The sequence below is a fragment of the Canis lupus genome, chromosome 2 (assembly GCF_048164855.1).
Source record: "Canis lupus baileyi chromosome 2, mCanLup2.hap1, whole genome shotgun sequence".
NCBI lineage: Eukaryota > Metazoa > Chordata > Mammalia > Carnivora > Canidae > Canis > Canis lupus.
In genome coordinates this window covers 35,705,517-35,724,071 of record NC_132839.1, presented here as the reverse complement: position 1 = coordinate 35,724,071, position 18,555 = coordinate 35,705,517, and the positions used below count along the sequence as shown (strand labels likewise).

The following is an 18,555-nucleotide window of genomic DNA, read 5'->3' as shown; positions in this document are numbered from 1 at the left end:
ATCCAGGAGCCATCCAGAACTGCACCCAAAGGCCCTTCATTAAAATGAAAGACAGACCTAGTGTTCTTAACTTAAGAAATTACAAGGGCTTTAGGAATGCTTTGCCTGGAACCTGGGGCAGATATATATATATTAAGATTTTATTTAATTATTTGAGACAGAGAGCATAAGCAAGGCAGAGGGAGAGGGAGAAGGAGACTCTCCGCTCAGCTGGTATCCCCAGGACCCAGGATCATGATCTGAGCCAAAGTCAGATACTTAACTGAGTAAGCCTCCCAGATGCCTCAATATATTTTCTATTATGTAACTCATACTAGTATTCTTAGAATGTATCTTGAGGCAGATCTATTTTTGCTCCATTTTGCAGTCATGGAGTCCTTCAGTCTGAAAATTTATATTCTTCATTTCCTAAAAGAGATCTTTAAATATATCTTAAATGATATATCCTCATTGTATTCCCTTTTTTTTCTATTTTTGGAATTGCTTTAATTTGGTTGTTAAACTTTTATAGATTGACTTTAATATTCTTGTATTTCTTTTCTTTTACTTTCCATTAGAAGTCTTTGACTTTAAATTTTGGGAGATTTTCTCCACTTTATCTTTCTGTCCATCCATTTAATTTTTAATATTGGCAACACATTTTTAATTTCTTAGAGGAGTATTTCCCCTCTAAAAGTCCTGTTCCTCTTTTATTTATAGCACTCTGTTCTTATTTTCACAAATGTAATGTTTTTTCTTATTCCTCTGAGGGTATTGTTGCTAGCTCATTTTTAGAAGTTTTAATCTCTATGCTGTGTGTAGTATCTATATTCTCCGAGTTGCTTTTTCTCTTTGTTTTGATCTCTTTCATATGAGAGGCTTTCACAGATACATGATGATTCTTGGCTGCCAACTTGTCTTTAAGCCTGGGGCACTAAAAAGCTGGTTGGAAGTTCTCTACACACATTGGAGCTTTTGACTATAAATTTCATTTTGTAGTAATATGGCTAGGGCATTATAGAGAGAAGTCCCTAATTACCAGTATCTTTAGGGAGACAAAATCTCCCTATCTCCTTTTGAGGGTTGTCATCTTCTCCAGAGAAGAATCTTTTAACCTCCTCCAAAGCCTATTTTTTATATGTTGACAAGGTAAGAGGTCTGGGGGTTTTACAGAATCCCTAATGCTGGTTTATAATTAACATTCCATAAGTCTTATAAGTCAATTATTACTCTTTTGGCTTTCAAAATTTTATTGATGATTCTCTTATTTTATTCCTTTGGATTTATTAGTTTATTGCTTTAAAAAAACTCTTCCTTTTAGTAGAGCTTCAAGTAGAGAAACAAGATTCTATAAATTAATTCTTCACCTTTTTTCACTTAATCATCCACTCTTAGGCTCTATAGCTTACACTTATATACTCCTACTTTTTTAAAAAGATTTTTATTTATTTATTAGAGGCAGAGAGAGAGAGAGAGAGAGAGAGGCAGAAGCAGGTTCCATGCAAGGAGCCTGAAGTGGGACTCGATCCCGGATCTCCAGGATCATGCACTGGGATGAAGGCAGAGCTAAACCGCTGCGCCACCAGGGCTGCCCTATATACTCCTACTTTTATACAGACACAAATAATCTTGAATTCAACTTAATAGGTGTTATAATAAAGGAAAACATCAAATGTGTTCAGTACATAGAAGATAAAACTGAACTCAATTAGACAAGTTCAGAAAGTTTTGTTTTGTTTTGTTTATATTTGGACTCAGGCTTAAAATATAAAATCAGGTTTTCTATTGTAGAAAATGAAAGAAATCTTGACACCATGATTTTAAGTGAGCAGGTACATTTTTCTGAGTTGTTTCATAAGGCTTCATAAGATTTATATCCTTAAAGCAATTCTCTCAATTGGGATAATATTCCATTTTGTAGATAAGAAAACTGAGACCCATGGAGATTTATTTTTTAAAGATTAAAATTATTTAGTAAGAAATGATGGAACTTGAATGGAAATATAGGTTGCTATTTCTCCAAAACTATGCTTTGGGTGTAGAAATATACCAAGAGTGAGATAAGAATCTTATCAGAAGTAAGAATGGCATTGCTACTTACTGAGAAATAGTCACCCTAAAAAAAAAAAAAAAAAAAAAAAAAAAGAGAAATAGTCACCCTTGGGGTTTTTAGGAGTGATTATCTAATTTATCTAATTTATGTAATACCTAAGGACATTTTTCTCCCCTTATCTCACTGATAAATATCCCACTTTGGTGAGTTTTTTATTTGCTAGTTTTACTACTTTCCTACTTTTGCACTCATTATATGTACAGAATAGAGGGCAGAAATTTTTTTTTTCCTGGAGGGGATCCCTGGATGGCTCCGTGGGTTAGGACCTGCAATAGGAGTTTAGGCCAAATGCCCTGAGGGTCAAAAAGCTTTTCTGCATCTCAATCCACATCAACTCCTAGGTCAATCCTAAGGATTAAAAAACCCAAACAGTCAGGTTTTCCAGCACCATATGGTAGAAGAAAGAACAATAGACTGGACTAGACTTGGAAGACTTTGTCTTAATTCTGGCTCTTTATCTTACTCCAGTAAGGGTTTTGGGGACTTGAAAGCCAGTCACTCACACTTTCTGCACCTTGGAGTTTACATCTGGAAAACAGTGAACCTAATATTTGACAACCTACCTAGTATTGTTTGAGTATAAAATTAGACAGCATGTGGAAGTTATGTAAACTTCAAAGCAGTAGAAAAAAAGCATGGTGTCTATATGAAAAAAGTAAACAGTTGAGCTGTAAATGTAATCACGCATTGTCTTGTTGTCTTGTTTCCTCTTCACATTGGAAAGATTTTCATTTATTTTCTAGGAGACCATACCTGCCCAGTTTTCTTCTGAGTTTACTAGCTGTAGCTTCTCAGGCTTTTCTATTAATTTCCTCTTCTTCCTCCTGACCTTTTAAAACTGGAGATTTCCAAACTCAATCCTTGGTCCTCTTCTCTCTTTCACTCTTGACATGATCTCATCCACTGTTCTGGTGTTAAATGCCATAGATGTGCTAACGACTCTTTGAATCAAACCTTCTGCTCAGGGCTCTCTCCTAAGACCCAGATCCAGTAGCCAGGGTGATGATTTAAAAAAAAGCTAGAGCATATGACTGACTCCCCTATTCAAAACCCTCTAATACCTCTTGATTCCATTCAGAGTAATAGCTAAAGTCCTTAGAGTACCTGACAAGGCCCTACCTTAGCCTCTCGTAGCTCTCCAAACCCTTCAGTGTGTCTTTACCTGACTGCCTGGTCTTCAGCCATATGAGCCTCCTTGATGTTTCTTAATTACGCTGGGCATTCTTGTTCCCAGAGGCTTTTCACTGCTCTTCCCTCGACTTGGACACCCATCTTGCAGATGTTCCTATGGCCAAACCCCTCGACTTCATCAAGTCCTTCCTCGATTCCCCCTTCCAATGAGGCCCATCCTGTACCAGTCTTTTTTTTTTTTTTGACCCACCTATTTATTTATTTATTTATTTATCTTTTAAATATTTTATTTATTTATTCACGAGAGGCAGAGACTTAGGCAGAGGGAGATGCAGGCTCCCTCCAGGGAGCCCAATATGGGACTCAATCTCAGGACCCTGAGATCATGACCTGAGCTAAAGACAGACACTCAACCACTGAGCCATTCAGCCGCCCCTGGACCACCTATTTAAAGATGCCTGTCCCCTTGTCCTGATAACCTTGAGCACATTACACTGATACATTTTTCCTTAGCTCTTGTCACCTAACATACTCTACAATTTGCCTATTGTGATGTTTGCTGTTACTGTTTGCTTATTCCATGTTAAAATATAACCTTCATAAGAGCAGAAGTGGTTTTTGTCTGTTTTATTCAATGATGTTTCACAAACACCCAGAATATTGTCTGGCATATGGTGGACACTTAATTAGCATCCACCGAATGAATGAATGAATTCCAAGACATAGTACAAACAGTTTTGAAATGTATCAGAAAGAATAGCAGTCAGAAATCTTGGAATGAAGAGAGGGTAGGTACAATGCTACTGTCACACTCATGGAAAGGCTCAACCTGCTGGTTCCCACCTTTACTCCATGTAGCTCCTGGCACTACATACCCAGGAGCCAATCTCTCACTCACCCTCAAATGGAAAGCAGAAGAATTTTTGGAGAAGAAACTTAGAAAATCAGAATTTTCTACTATCTTTTAAAGATTTATTTTTAAGGGAAGGTGGGCAAGATGGTAGAAGAGTAGGGTCCTCAACTCACCTGGTCCCCTAACTTACCTGGATAACTTTCAAACCTTCCTGAACACCTACGAATCTGACCTGAGATTTAAAGAGAAAATGGCTGGAATGCTACAGAGAGAAGGGTTTTCACTTCTAACAAGGTAGGAAGGCGGGAATAAAATAAATAAAAAAGAATCAAGTGGGGGGGGGGCGCGAGGAGCTGGGCTAAGTGGGGGCAGTGGGAGTCTCAGGACAGTAAAGCCCAGCCCTGGAGAAGCAAATACCTTAAAAAATCCACATGGGTTCTTCCCGGACAGAGAAGTGCTCAGCCGGGAAATTGGGCAGATCCGCAGAAGGGGCAGGGACGCCTCCAGTCTCGTAGGGTCACTAATAGAGGATGGGTGCTGGGAGGAGAGCACACTGCACACCGCAGCCAATCTTGGTAAAGGGCTGGAGCACATAGCTGGCGGGGCTTGGGGAGAAGCCGGTGGGTCAGGCAGGGGCTCCAGGCAAAGGGTTCTGCGACCTGCTGCCTTCAGGAGCCACAGCCCCAGGAGCGAGATTCCAGCAGCACAGGCCCCAGATCCCAGGGCGCCGGGCAGACACAGCCCAGGATCCTGCATTCCCCTCAGGATGGGTGGAAGTGGGGAGGGCACAGAACAGCGAGGACTCCCCTGCCACCAGGTGCCCCCAAGCTGTGCAGGTCAGCGCTCCCACTCCAGGAGCATCTAGGGCAGTATGGACTGGGAGTCTGCGGTAGTTACTGCATGGAGCTGACTCCAGAACTGGGGAGCCAGCCGCCACCAGTGATGTTGTTCCTCCTTGTGTCACCTTGTGTCTGGGACGGGGTAAACACCTCCCACTGAGCCCAGCACCTGGGAGGCAGCAGGGCATCTCCCCCAGGTACACACACCTGAGAATCAGCACAGCAGGCCCCTCTCCCAGAAAACCAGCTGGAAGGACAGGGGAAGAGCAAGTTCTTGATCAGGCAGCGCTGGAAAGCTCCAGGGAAGTCGAAGGATGTATAGTACATAGAACTAGAGGGTCCCCTCCTTTTTTTTTTTTAAAGATTTTATTTATTTATTTATGAGAGACACACATTGAAAGAGAGAGGCAGAGACACAGGCAGAAGGAGAAGCAGGCTCCATGCAAGGAGCCTGATGTGGGACTTGATCCCGGGTCTCCAGGATCAGGCCTGAAGATGGCGCTAAACCGCTGAGCCACCCAGGCTGCCCGATCCCCTCCTTTTTTAAAATTATTTTTCCCCTTTTCCAGTAAAACTTTTTATAACAGACTCAAAATTTCCAATATTTTTTCTCTTTTTCCACCATAAGTACAATATTTTACCATCTCTTCATTTCTAAGTTTCTTCCTTTCTGACTTTCATATTTCTACAATCACATGTCTTGGATATATTTTCCACTTCTAAATTCCCTCAACATACTCAATTTAATTTTGGGAGATATATGAGATATGGTTTTTGTTTTTTGTTTTTTGTTTTCTCTTCCTCATTTTGTTCTACAATGGCAGAAGTTAATAACTTCTAAAACATGACCAGCATGCACCCAGAACCCAATGGAATACTCTGCTGGTTCATTCTTCCCCCCGCTTTTATCCCACTTATGATTTGGTGATCAATTTGGGGGCCCTTTATAAGTATTTCTGGTTTATATAAATTTAGGACTGAGGATCTTCTAACATACAGAACTTAATACACTCAAAACCAAGAAGATCACCCTCTAGGACCCCTCAGGGAGGCTATATTTTCACTCCACTACAACTTCGTCACCACCACCATCTCCCAGTCCCCCTTTTTTCTTCTCTTTTTTTCTTCTTTACTTTTGCTTTTTTCTCTTCTTCTTCTTCTTCTTTTTTTTTTAACAAGTGGATCAGTTTATTAAGTAGGAAGTGGAGAAAGTGGGGCACAAATAAAGTCTGTACACCCAAACTCAACCGAATTTGAGATTCTTGGAAAAACCTGTCAGTTACATAATTGGCCACTTTGTCCCCCGCTGAAACAGGGGCTTGTCAGGAGAGACCAGAGAATAAGTCAGGTGGCAGGACTGGTGGTTGCTCTTGGGACTGGGTGTGATCTCTGCGTAACTTTCAAGGCCAGGTGGTCTCAGACTCAGGATCAGGACTTCATCACAGATACAGCCAGACCCAGCAAGATGGCTGCGACCGTGAAGCCCTGGGCAGCAATCCAGGTGTGCATCATAGGTGGGAGTGGTGGCTCTGACTCCAGTAGAAGCAGAAGAGGCCATAGGTTAGGGCAGCGAGGTGCCCAGGTAGCCTATGGGCACCATTGGGTTCTCGCGGGTCTTCTGAAGGAATTTTTCCTTGAAGCTTTCTGTAGTGTTGTAGATACTGGGGCTAAAGCTCTCAATGACTGCGGGCTGTGATGGTTCAAAGGGTGCCCCTGGAATCACATGTCCTGGGCAACAACTTTGGGAGAAAATACCTACATTAAACTCCTTTTCTCTTCTTTTTTTCTTTTTTCTTTTTTCTCTTCTTCTTTGGGATTCTTGGCCTTTTATTTTTTACTACTTTGTTTTAAAATTTGTTTTTCACTTTAGTAGTCCTTTTGATTTATTTTGTTCTGATCTTTGTTTTCATTTTCTGGTCTCTAACTTCATCAGAATCATCTAGGGTGAAATTTACTTAGGTCATGGTTATATTCTTGACTCAGCCCAATCATACAGCCACTGTGCACTGAGCAAAATGACTAGAAGGAAGAATCCACCACAAAAGAAAGAATCAGAAACAGTACTCTCTGCCACAGAGTTACAGAATTTGGATTATAATTCGATGTCAGAAAGCCAATTCAGAAGCACAATTATAAAGCTACTGGTGGCTCTGGAAAAAAGCATAAAGGATTCAAGAGACTTCATGACTGCAGAATTTAGATCTAATCAGGCTGAAATTAAAAATAATTAAATGAGATGCAATCCAAACGGGAGGTCCTAAAGATGAGGGTTAATGAAGTAGAAGAAAGAGTGAGTGACATAGAAGATGAAGTTGATGGCAAGGAATGGAGCTGAGAAAAAAGAAAAACAACTAAAAGACCCAGAGGAAAGGTTAAGGGAAATAAATGACAGCCTCAGAAGGAAAAATCTACATTTCATTGGGGTTCTAGAGGGTGCCAAAAGGGACAGAGGATCAGAAAGCACATTGGAACAAATCATAGCTGAGAACCTCCCTAATTTGGGGAGGGAAACAGGCATTCAGATCCAGGAGATTTAATAATTTAATTTCCTCAACATTTAATAATGAAACTTGCAAATTCCAAAGATAAAGAGAAAATCCTTAAAGCAGCGAGAGACAAGAGTTCCCTAACTTATATGGGGAGAAATATTAGATTAACAGCAGACCTCTCCACAGAGACCTGGCAGGCCAGAAAGGGCTGGCAGGATATATTCAGGGTCCTAAATGAGAAGAACATGCAGCCAAGAATATTTTATCCAGCAAGGCTGTCATTCAGAATAAAAGGAGAGATAAAGAGCTTGCAAGATAGGTAGAAACTGAAAGAATATGTGACCACCAAACCAGCTCTGCAAGACATACTAAGGGGAACCCTGTAAAGGAAAGAGGAAGCCCAAAGAAATAATCCACAAAACCAGGGAGTGAATAGGTATTATGATAATACTAAATTCATATCTTTCAATAGTTGCACTCACATGAATGGGCTAAATGATGCCATCAAAAGACACAGGGATTCACACTGGATAAAAAAGCAAGATCCATCAATTTTCTGTATACAAAAGACTCATTTTAGACCTAAGGACACCTCCAGCCTGAAAATAAAAGAGTGGAGGTGGAGAAATATATACCTATTATTAAATGGTCCTCAAAAAAAAAAAAAAAAAAAAAAAAAAAAAGGCTGGGGTAGCAGTCCTCATATCAGATGCATTAAAGTTTATCCCTAAGACTGTAGTAAGAGATGAAGAGGGACTCTATATCATACTTAAAGTGTCTATGAAACAAGAAGACCTAACAATCATGAATAGGTATGCCCTTAATAAGGGAGCTGCAAAGGATATCAATCAATTAATAATCAAACTAAAGAGATATTTAGTTAATAATACACTAATAGTAGGAGACTTCAACATGGCACTTTGAGCAAATGACAGATTTTTGAAGCACAACATCATCACCAAAGAAACAAGAGCTTTACATGATACACTGGACCAGAGGGATTTCACAGATATATACAGAACTTTGCATTCGAATGCAACTGAATACACATTCTTCTCAAGTGCACATGGAACTTTCTCCAGAATAGATCACATACTGGGTCACAAATCAGGTCTCAACCAATACCAAAAGATTGGGATTCTCCCCTGCATATTTTCAGACCACAATGCTTTGAAATTAGAACTCAATCACAAGAAGAAATTTGGAAGAAACTCAAACATGTGGAGGTTAAAGAGCATCCTGCTAAAAGATGAAAGGCTCAACCAGGAAATTAGAGAAGCATTAAAAAGATTCATGGAAACTAATGAAAATGAAGATACAACCATTCAAAATCTTTGGGATACAGCAAAAGCAGTCCTAAGAGGGAAATATATCGCAATACAAGCATCCCTCAAAAAATTGGAAAAAACTCATTACACAAGCTAACCTCTCACCTAAAGGAACTGGAGAAAGAACAGAAAGTAAAACCCATATCAAGCAGAAGAGGAGAGATAATAAAGATTCGAGCAGAACTCAATGAAATAGAGACCAGAAGAACTTTGGAAGAGATTAACAAACCCAGGAGTTGGTTCTTTGAAAGAATTAATAAGATAGATAAACCCTTAGCCAGAATTATCAAAAAGAAAAAACACTCAAATTAATAAAATCATGAATGAAAGAGGAGAGATCACAACCAATACCAGGAAATACAAACAATTTTAGAAACGTATAATGAAGTGTTATACGCCAATGAATTAGGCAATCTAGAAGAAATGGATGCATTTCTGGAAAACCACAAGCTCGATAACTGGAACAAGAAGAAATAGAAAATCTGAACAGGAAAATAACCAGGAAGGACATTGAAGCAGTCATCAAAAACCTCCCAAGACACAAAAGTCCTGGGTCAGATGCCTTCCCAGGGGAATTCTATCAAACGTTTAAAGAAGAAATAATACTTATTCTACTAAAGGTGGTCTGAAGGATAGAAAGGGATGGAATACTTCCAAACTCGTTCTGTGAGGTCAGTATCACCTTAATTCCAAAACCAAAGACCCCACCAAAAAGGAGAATTATACATGAATATCCCTCATGAGCACAGATGCAAAATATCTCAACAAGATACTAGCCAATAGGATCCAAGAGTACATTAAGAAGATTATTCACCATGACCAAGTGGGATTTATCTCTGGGATGCAAGGCTGGTTCAACACTCATAAAACAATCAACAGGATAGATCACATCAACAGAAGGAAAAACAAGAACCATATGATCCTCTCAATAGATGCAAAGAAAACCTTTGACAAAATACAGCTTCCATTCTTGATCGAAACTCTTCAGATTGTAGAGTTAGAGGTAACATTCCTCAGCATCTTAAAAGCCATCTACAAAAAGCCCACAGCAAATATCATTCTCGATGGGGAAACACTGGGAGCCTTTCCCATAAGATCAGGAACATGAATATCCAGTCTCACTGCTGTTATTCAACATAGTACTAGACATCCTAGCATTAGCTATCAGAACACAAAAAGAAATAAAAGGCACGGGGTTCAAATTGGCAAAGAAGAAGTCAAACTCTCCCTCTTTGCAGATGACATGATACTGTACTTAGAAAACTCAAAAGACTCCACCCCAAGATTGCTAGAACTCATACAGCAATTTATCAATGTGATAGGATACAAAATCAATGCCCATAAATCAGTGGTATTTCAATACACTAACAATGAGACTGAAGATAGAGAAATTAAGGAGTCAATCCCATTTACTATTGTTCCCAAAAACATAAGATACCTAGGAATAAACCTAACCAAAGAGGTAAAGGATATATAACCTAAAAACTACAGAATACTTCTGAAAGAAATGGTAAATGATAGAAAAATATTCCATGCTCATGGATTGGCAGAATTAATATTGTGAAAATGTCAATGTTACCCAGGGCAATTTACACATTTAATGCAATCCCTATCAAAATACCATGGACTTTGTTCAGAGAGTTGGAACAAACTATCTTAAGATTTGTGTAGAATCAGCAAAGACCCTGAATAGCCAGGGGACTACTGAAAAAGAAAACCAGAGCCCAGGGCATCACAATGCCAGATTTCAGGTTCTACTACAAAGCTGTGATCATCAAGAGAGTCTGGTACTGGCACAAAAACAGACACATAGATCAATGGAACAAAATAGAGAATCCAGAAATGGGCCCTCAACTCTACATTCAAGTAATATTTAACAAAGCAGGAAAGGCTATTCACTGGAGAAAGGACAGTCTCTTCAATAAATGGTGCTGGGGAAATTGGACAGCCATGTGCAGAAGATTGAAACTAGACCATTGTCTGACACCATACATAAAGATAAAGTCAAAATGGATGAAAGATCTAAATGTGAGACAGGAATCCCTCAAAATCCTAGAGGAGAACACAGACGATAAATACCTTTTTCAACTTGGCCACAGTAACTTCTTGCATGATACATCTATGAAGGCAAAAGAAACAAAAGCAAAAATGAATTATTGGGACTTCATCAAGGTAAAAAGCTTCTGCACAGCAACAGAAATAGTCAACAAAACTAAAAGACAACCTACAGAATGGGAGAAGATATTTGCAAATGACCTATCAGATAAAGGGCTATTATCCAAGATCTATAAAGAATGTATTAAACTCAACAGCAAAGAAACAAACAATCCAATCATGAAATGGGCAGAAGACATGAACAGAAATTTCACCAAAGAAGACATAGACATGGCCAACAAGCACATGAGAAAATGCTCCGCATCACTTGCCATCAGGGAAATACAAATCAAAACCACAATGAGATACCGCCTCACACCAATGAGAATGGGGAAAATTAACAACAATGAGGAAACAACAAATGTTGGAGAGGATGAGGAAAAAGGGGAACCCTCTTGCACTGTTGGTGGGAATGTGGACTGGTACAGCCACTCTGGAAAACTGTGTGGAGGTTCCTCAAAGAGTTAAAAATTGAGCTACCCTATGACCAAGCAATTGCACTGCTGGGGATTTACCCCAGAGATACAGATGCGGTGAAAACCCTAGACACCTGCACACCAATGTTTATAGCAGCAATGTCCACACTAGCCAAACTGTGGAAGGAGCCTCGGTGTCTATCGAAAGATGAATGGATAAAGAAGATTTGGCAAATTGAACTCCAATAAAAAATATACATATATAGAAATTTAAAAAAATAATTAATAAAGGGCAGCCCAGGTGGCTCAGTGGTTTAGTGCCACCTTCAGCCCAGGGCCTGATCCTAGAGACCCGGGATCGAGTCCCATGTCAGGCTCCCTGCATGGAGCCTCTTTCTCCCTCTGCCTGTGTCTCTGCTTCTCTCTCTCTCTGTGTCTCTCATGAATAAATAAATAAAATCTTAAAAAACATAAAATAATTAATAAAAAATAAATAAATAAAACAAGAGATGCTCCTGTTATTCTAATCACTTAGGAAATTACAAGAAATACAAGAATTCTGGAGCTTTGTGCCAGGTACTAGGGATGAGCCAATATATATTTTCTATTATCTCATTGTATTGCCCAACATGGTTGTACAGTTAATGATACTGCATCGTATCCTTGAAAGTCACTAAAAGAGTAGTTCTTAAAAGTTCTCTTCATAAGAATCAAGTAGCTTCTATGTGTGGTGATGGATACTGACTTATTGTGGTGATCATTTCACCATATATACAAATATCAAATCATTATGTTGCATACCTAAAACATAGGGTTATATGTCCACTATAACACAATAAAAATAAGTAAAAAAAATTAAGAATAAAAATTTATTTTTAGTCCTTCTTGGGTAAGAAGTCAATCATTGTCATGTGTCCTTGGATATTTCTACTTCTTATAAATACCTGAGACTCCTTTCACCAGCAATTACAAAATTCATTATTCCACAGTTGAGAAAGAGAGCCCAAATCTAAATGCTTTTTCTCTTTTACATTTTTTAAGTTAAATTCTATTTGCCAGAATATAGTATAACATCCAGTGCTCATCCCATCAAGTGCCCTCCTTGTTGCCCATCACCTAGTTATCCCAACCCCTACTCACCTCTCCTTCTGCAACTCTTTGTTCATTTCCCATATTTAGGAGTCTCTCATAGTTTGTGTCCTTCTCTAATTTTTCCCACTCAGTTCACCTCCTTTCCCTTATAATCCTGTTCACTATTTCTTATATTCCACACATGAGGAAACCATATGATGATTGTCCTTCTCCGATTGATTACTTCACTCAGCATGATACCCTCCAGTTCCACCCACATCGAAGCAAATGGCAGGTATTTGTCCTTTCTGATGGCTGAATAATATTCCATTGTATATGTAGACAACACCTTCTTTATGCATTCATCTGTGGAAGGACATCATGCATAATCCCACAGTTTGGCTCTTGTGGACATTGCTGCTGTGAACATTGGGGTGCAGATATCCTGGGGTTTCACTACATCAGTATCTTTAGGGTAAATACCCAGTAGTTCAGCACATTTATATTTAATCTAATTGAATCTATTCTAATGTAATTTCTAGTGAAGTGATCAAGCAATAAATTTAGATAGCTGTTATCAGATGCCTTCCTATTTCCGTAAAAGGAAAAGCTTAAGTGACTTGGAAGGTTTCTGATTCTGATTATTGAGGTCACTCTGAAGAAGAAAAGGGGCTCAAATAAGAGGCTGAAAATGACAGTGGTAAATGTTTAAAATTAGAGAAAATCTCTGTCATCCTCAGTTATCTTTGACAGACAGAGGGTTTACAGCCTTTGCCTGGGAACAGAGAAGATGTGACACTGAATCACAGATGTGCCCTGCATCAGTCCTTTAAAGGTGTTTCAGGTCATCAAGCACAGCAGGATGAGGAGCCTGCTATAGACTGAATGCATGTGTCCCCCCAAAATGTGTATGTTAAATCCTAATCTCCAGGGTCATGGTATTTGGAAGTGAGCTCTTTGAGAACTGCTTAGTTCATGAAAGTAGAACCCTCATGAATAGGATTTGTACCCTTATCAAAGAGATCCCAGAAAGCTAGCTGGCTCCTTCCAACATGTGAGGTCATAATGAGAAGATAGTTGTCTATAAACCAGGAAGCAGGCTCTCAGCAGACACTGAGTCTGTCAGTGCCTTGATCTTACAATTCCCTGACTCCAGGACTGTGAGATATAAATGTCTGCTATTTATAAGCCACTCACCTGAATGGATTAAGACAGATTCAAGGGTGTTGCTGCCACCACCTTTAGGCATACACCTCTGTTTCCCACTGCTATCTATTATGTCCTTTAATTTTAAAAAAGTCATATTTTATATTAAGAGGAATAATTAACTAAGTATTGTTCTTAGGACAAAATTAATTAATTCTTTCATCAAATGATAAGAGTTTGGTAAACTACTTTAGTTTAGCCTATGGCACCAGAAGAAACAGCTTATATAAATACAGTTCTCTTTGCTGAATGGAATGAATTTCTTACTTAATTTTCCACCCTTTTAATTGGCTGTTTTTCCAGAAATAATTCCCATCTTATGCTTATTCTCAAGGCTTATGATGATATCTACTTATAAAAATACTCACCACTCATAATTCTTCACATCGTCTGTGCCCAAGTACACATATGGGCACATGAAACAGCCTGAATCTGAGAGTCTAAGAAGAAAGTGTGCTTATAGAAAAATCATTTTACATCATCTCGTCCTTGGTTTAACAATGTGTTTACTCAGGTGCCAACCAAAATAGCAAAGATCATGGCATATTCTGATTGTTATTTGATGGGTTAATTAATATATTGACCATTTATTTCAAAGATAGACCATAGAATTCTTCTCCACTTGGTTCAGAACCTAAATTAGACTCACATTTGAATGTCACAAGCCACACAGAGAAGAGATATCAAGAAATACATGATATTTTCTCCCAAGTTTCACGACCTTGAATATAAATGTCTTTCTCATTTACACTGCAGGGATTTATATTGTTAGTCACATATCTTACAGTCCTTAAAAAAAAACTTTGCCTATTAAATCTTTACATGTTATATTTTTTGTTGATTGTCAATTTACTGGACTATTAAATTCACTTTAGTCTGTATTACGTGGAGTGATCTAGAGAAACTGAAATTATCTCATGTTGTTAACAGAAGGGGCAGCTTAAATCTATAAACAACTTGCTAGCATAGGTTTTAAACCTTTAAATATTCATTTGGTATGAATCATGTTTCAAAGCCTATCTTCTGTATTATTCCTAAATGTACAAAAACAGAATCAATTGGTTACTGGAGCCAGCTTCACAAACTCAGCCCTCAATGTTTTTCTCCCGTGGTTTATCAATTTCTTCAGGCTGGGTAACAAGAATATCCCCATCCCCTGTTCTTGCCCAAGAGCAAATGAAGTACTGCAGATGAATTCCAAGGTATTTGGAAACCTCATTCTAACATAAGGATCATTTCTCCTATTGGAGAGAACACTGAGGAACCACAGATGGTTCAGGAACAGGCAACTGGGCCAAGTTTTAACATTTTAGTGTTGCCACATTGGGTTTTGTTTCCTACTAATAATGCAGCCAAGTAAATTTTGCCCCCAGCAGGAGGCTGCTTCTCAGTGGTTCTTACTGAGGAGATCAGGATCCCATTTATTTCCTTTGTTCGATGGATATTTTTCATTGCCTAACAATATTTGGCCCAAACATATCATACCTCATTTTTAAGTTAGACAACTTATAGCTCCTGGAAACATAAATAATTGAAAAGCACTTTATATTTTATCAGTTTCTCACACATTTATGAAGTGGTACAGTATTACTGAGATATCATTGCAAATGCAATGATGGTCGATGCATTTCCTTTTCGCATAATGAATAGCAAAATGAGATCATGAAGGGGAAACTCTGGAATCCAAGTTTTTTTCCAAAAGAAAAAGAATTTTTATTTTAAAACTTATCATTGTCATTTACCAGGATATAATAAATCACCTTAAATTGAATGTGGCCTGTATTTATCGCTATAGAGTAGTAGATGCGGAAGAGTCTTGGCTCCCAGTGACCCAGGTGAAGTAAGAGTCAGGAAGACATACTGTTGAAATGCTGGTCATCTCCTTTGCAAGGGACAGTGTCTGAGTTACACCTATATACAGACTGTTCTGGGACAATGTTAATACTAATTAGCAACCTGGCATGCCAACTAGACTCAGACCACTTTAGCTTAATGAGTGTACAAAAAAACAGTGGATTTGAAGATGGTCCAAATCTGTCAGCCTTAAAACATCGTGATGGGTCACCTAGACAACACTTGTGGGTTACAAAGCCATGAAAACAAAAATTAACACATCTGTAAAAAAGGTACTTTTTTTTTTGCCACAATATCACCACTTATCACACTTTCTGAGTCTCAGTCTCACATGACCTAATGCCAGAAAAGTTTTCACAAGTCCTGGCTGAAAGAGTGGTGGGTATATGAAGAGACAGCAAATAAATTGACAATCATATGGAAATTTTAGATAGAATGGAGTTGTTCTGAAATGTAGGTTATTTTTCATTCTCTAACAGGACCTCATTTTGTCTTTTCAAAATAAATCACATTATCTTCTTGCCTAGAGATGATGATGTCCTTTGTACCCCACCAGATGATACAAGTCCTCTTTAAATGGATTGTAGCCTTGTTCCTTTAAACATTGCAGTGCCCAGAAAATCTGGTCCAGGGGAGGAAATTTTTCCCAGGAACCCACTCCTTTCACATGAAAGGAAGGTCTTCTGCCTGCATCCATATTATAAGAGGATGCAAGAAAACCTGAAATCTGATGGGGTTCAAGCTCCTATTTTCTCAAGATATGTATTTTTTAAAATCATGATTTGCAAGGGAGATCTGTAGAAAGTTTCAGATCCTGCTTAGAAGATGAGCCACAGCAGTGGAACCCATGACTCACTGACTAAGGTGACACTTTTTCTGCTCCTTGCTGTGCCATTTTCTCAGGCTCCTCTGGAGCCTTTTCTTCCAAATTGAAAGCAGTCCTTAAAAATGAGAAATCAGGGAAAAGTCATTTCTTTAAGGACCGATTGGTATAATATGTGCTTATGTCCCTGACATTTCCCCTCCCACCTCGCCCTAGCCCCCTGTCATTGGTGTGTGACTTTGTTTATTGGAGTGGACAATATGCATCTTCCTTTTCAGCTGAGCTCTTTTGCGTACTAGCTATGTTGTGCGCTGAGGCTCTGTCTGCTTGGTTTGGCTAATGGTGGAACAGCTGAATCTCACTGGAAGAACACAGCATGAAGCAGAAGTACACATTCAAACAAGAATTCCCTGAGTGTACCCTCTGATGGTCCAGCATGGCAGGTCCCCAGAGGAGAGGAGAGAAGCACAAGGATAGGCTCTGACTGCCCTCTTAACCTCTTACCCCTGAGTCAGAGCAAGTAGCCAGAGCAGAGAGATGGTGAAGTACAAGGAAGTGATCTGAATTACCTCTGAACTCGTGCAAGCATGTCTATATGATTCTTAAATCAACACAAGTTTCCTAGTCATTTTAAGTGAGTTCACATTTATTGTTTCATTCTAGAAGTACCTCTGGGGATTTCCAAACACAGAAACTCTAAGCATTCTGAAAGCTAAGTCAAGATAAGTCCCAGTAGGTGACCCTTGATTCATGGATTTATGTGATGGTGAATTTTGTCTTTATAACAAGTTTACTGAGAAAAGGCCTCCACTACTCCTCTGGTTCTATCTTTGTGCTCCAGGTAGAGAGGCATTAAAATAATGCAAGATGTCATAGCGTTTCTGCTCTAAAATATCTTTAGATGACATATCCTCAGTTGTAAATCTATTTTGTGAAATAGGAACTCCTAGGTTGGAAATTTTTCCATACACTTACATTAAGGTTTTCTTTCAAATATTGGTAATTGTCTCCAATCTTAATCATGTCTATTTTAATGACAAAAACCTGGAAAGATGAGGGATATGGAGAAAAAAAAATAAATGCATGCTAAATTCCCAATCTTCTAGAAAAGCATAATGAAATGAGTTGGTCTTAGATATATTAATGGATTATTACAATATTTTCTTCTAAAGAAGTTGGCAATACCTGGGATTCTTGGGTGGCTCAGTGGTTGAGGGATTGCCTTTGGCTCAGGTCATGATCCCGGGGTCCTGGGATCAAGTCCCACATCGGGCTCCCTGCATGGAGCCTGCTTTTCCCTCTGCCTGTGTCTCTGCCTCTCTCTCTGTGCGTCTCTCATGAGTGAGTAAATAAATAAATAATAAATAAATAAATAAATAAAATCTTAAAAAAAAAAAAAAGAAGCAATACCTGAATCCTGTTCTAGATCAACCACTTGTACCTTCCTTATCTCCAGTAAAAAGTGAATACACAGAATATATTCACCAAATAACATGTGGGTCTTTGACCACAATCCCGTGGATTCTTAAAAACTAAGCTGGCTCTTGAGGACACCATTGTACCTCAATACTGGTGGGCTTGAGAAGTTATTACTGCCCTAATACCATAGCTGAAACTTCTGATGAGTCATTTATTCCAAAGCCACAAGCACTGGGAGCTGATTGCAGGTGGTGTGTATAACATTGTTGCCACTGCAGGTGGGAAAAAAGGAAGAACTTGGTGAGGAAGAATACCACACTGATACCTTATAACCTGATGTGTTTCATCCACTGGGGCTGATTCAGTAATAGTTCCAATTCCTTGGACACCAGTGGTGAAGACAGAGTGCAGCCTGTCAAAACACAGTTTTACTGACTATGGGTAGGGGGAAAACAGGGTTTTAGTTGGCAGTAACTGAAAGTAGAGGCTCCATACCTTTTGACTGCTTCATCTGCTCTTGCCTTTTCCTTGAGACTGAAGCGGGGTACTCACACAGTGGGTTCACTTCCTCACAAGTCACCGCCAAAGTGGAAAGGATGTACATGTTTCCTGGCTTCCATTTTGAAACCCTAGGGGGCACTTTTAATAGGGCCAACCTGAGTCCTTGCAGCAATTATTCTGGCAGGGAGATGAAAGGCAATGATGGCTCAGCCTGATTTTGACATTGTCACATCCAGGGGTCAAGGTCTGCGCCAGTGTGCACATGGGCTTAGGGGGTGGATGCTATACTGAGGGCAATTGTTGGTGGTGGGTTGGCATCACCTCTGTTTACAGTCACTATTCAGAATATGCTGAATTAGATCTCTCTTTTTTGCCTTGG

At 39.1% G+C, this 18,555-nt stretch overlaps 1 pseudogene; it reads right to left on the bottom strand.

Annotated features, from left to right (window-relative positions):
- Positions 1 to 6,343: 6,343 nt before the first annotated feature.
- On the bottom strand, positions 6,344 to 18,279 carry LOC140609284 (HIG1 domain family member 2A pseudogene; annotated as a pseudogene).
- Between the last annotated feature and the right edge of the window lie 276 nt (positions 18,280 to 18,555).